Raw genomic sequence first — 2826 nt, forward strand, 5'->3', positions numbered from 1 at the left:
TTTGATGGGTGGTGTATGATATGGGATGGGGTTTACACAATAGGTTAGGGAATGAGGTTTATGAGGGCAATTTAGGAAGAAAAATGAGGTATAGTAAGTAATTTTAAATTCTATTAAAATTCAGTGGGGTGTAAAGAAAATGTTGAGTGCAAAGAGCAAATAATGGGGTTCACATAGAATTTCCCTAAGACCTACATTCACCATTGTTTCCACAAGATACTTCTAGAAGGCCTTGCTCCTCAATTAGATTGGGTTAATATTTAGAGAGTAATGCTACTCTTTCCACATTTGTATACCACATTCTCATTTCACCTAATATGGCATTTGAAGTGGATAGCCACATCAATTAAAAGTGTCAATAAATTATAAAAGAAAAGAAAATGTTAAATTAATTTTAATTGATGTGACCGTCCACCTCATTTGCCACATAAGGTGGTATGGGAATGTGGTATACAAATGTGGTAATAGTATATTATTCATATTTAAATATATTAAGATCATCACATCACTAATAAAGAAAGAGTTTTTTTTTATTTAAACCCCATACTTTTCTTTGTTCACCCCAATACTTAAATCATTAAGCTTTTAAGTTTTATTATTGTGTAAAAAGACAAAAAAGAACATCCAACTTATTATTGTGTTTAAACCCCATACTTTTCTTTGGTTGTTGATTGCTCAAATTAAGAACATAATTCACTGCTATCAACAACAAAAAAACAAAAACCACTGCCTGCAAAGTCCCGGCAATCATCAAGCTCTCTCATGATTGCTCTTCATTTGTCATTCATGAAGACATAAGGATACCCACTTGTAATTCTATTGCCATCCTCAGTAGTTGGTTCAGTATTTCTTCAAGTTTTGGTTACATTTTCCTTTTCTTTGGGGTTCTTATCATCTGGGTTCTTGGTGATTGTTAATTGTATTTGTGCAAATGGGTTTTTAGAGGTTACGTTAAGTATTTATTTTATTTTTTCTTGTTGCATTAGTTTTTATTTTATTTATGTTCTTAAGGATTCTAGTAATTACTAACTTAGGTGCTTAAATTCATAGTGTTAATTATGCAATTTGTTTTCATTTGGTTCTGGACGACTGAGATAAAAATTTATGGCTTGAGCCTAGTGTGGCTGTGGAAATTGATGGAACCCTAAGAAAAGAATTAGGAGAGCCGTTTCAGAAGAGATGGACGAAGAAAAGACTGAGGTGCCTAAAACTCCTGCCGCACCAAACACCAGGAGAAGGGCTCCGGCTGCTTCTGTTTGACATAACACCACATAGAAGGAGAAAGTAGGGTGTGAGGTTGTTGAGTTTTTTTTAAATTATTTTTTCTCATTGGTGTGTATTTAGGGGTAGTTTGGGAAGATAGTGGGGTTTACTTAGAAATTGTGAAAATTTGAAATAAATATTAGGGTGAACTTAAAATATGGGGTGAACAAAGAGAAGTGCGAGGTTTAAATAGAAAAACTCTAAAGAAATACTTCCAAAAACCTAATGGCCTTCAGGTAATATAATATTTTTTGTTTCTAAGTTTTCTTGTTATTTCAAAGGTTCCTGCTCCTTTTGTGACCTTTTTGTTTATACAATGATAACTATATACTATCCTAATTTAGAGTGATGAGGATCAAACTCAAGTGTAAAGGCCGAGTGCACTCCTTTTACAACTTTTACGCACTAATTCATAAAATAATTTGGATGAGTGACAAGTTATACTTTAGAGTATAGTATTTAATAAACATATGCGAACCCCTCTTCTCTTCCTCCTTTCACCTCTTTACCTATTTTCAGAGATAAAAAGTTTTCCCCATTTGTCTTAGTTTTGTTATGATTTTCATCCAACCATTATAGGCGGCTGCGGCTCAGCGTCGGATTTTCACCTGCACTTCGGCTTCGGATCTCCACCACCATCTTTTTTTACAATTTCTTTATGTTTGGAATAAGTTGCAGAGACTCTTTGAGTTCTTTGTGTAGTTTTCACCTCTCCTTTTGTGAGAGTTTTTCATCTCTCATTTGTGAGAGTTTTATTTGTATTGTTAAGACTTGGTTTTTTCAAGTTTTATCTCTTTTTAATTATTCTAAGTTTGCAATCTTAGTTGGGATGCCTATGCCAGAGTTTCTTCGATCCTACCTGATTGTTAGTGGAGATACGTCATATTGTCTTAATTTTGATATTAGACCGCTTCGTTATTGTAATGACCCTTTTATAGCTAGTTTGTATTGGCCCTTTGTGGCTAGTGACTTCTTTGACTGAATTATGAATGCAATCATAGAATTTCTCAACCAAAAAAAAAAAAAAAAAAAAAACCACATATACTACAAGCACATAAAGCTACAACAAAGATCTGATAGGGATGCAATTTTATTAATAGAACATAGATCGGATATTGGTACCGAATACTAAACTACAATACCTAGTACTACATATTAATACCCGATACCGGGCAATCTTTTCTCCTTGCATTATTTTTCCCAAAGTCCAAAGTCCTCGAAACATGCCCCATTTTTAAACCCCATATTGTGATTGACTGCGATTGGTTCAGTGGTCCTAGTGCCATAATTTTCATCAAAACATTGCCCTACCGGTTTATGAAAGAAACAATCCATCGATGATGATCCATTTGCACCATTGAAATTCCATGAATTGGACACCAGAGACAAAGAATGAATCTTGCCACTGACATTGTTATTGTTTTTCCTGCTGTCATCTGCCATGGACCAATCGAGTTGGGGAGTTTGATATCCTGAGTATAAGACCAGCTCCCCCGACTGAATTTCAATATAATGAGACACGTTATTGCGATTGCGAAACTTTTGAGCTTCATTCCTCACGTA

This window comes from Prunus persica, chromosome G3 (genome assembly GCF_000346465.2).
Source record: "Prunus persica cultivar Lovell chromosome G3, Prunus_persica_NCBIv2, whole genome shotgun sequence".
NCBI lineage: Eukaryota > Viridiplantae > Streptophyta > Magnoliopsida > Rosales > Rosaceae > Prunus > Prunus persica.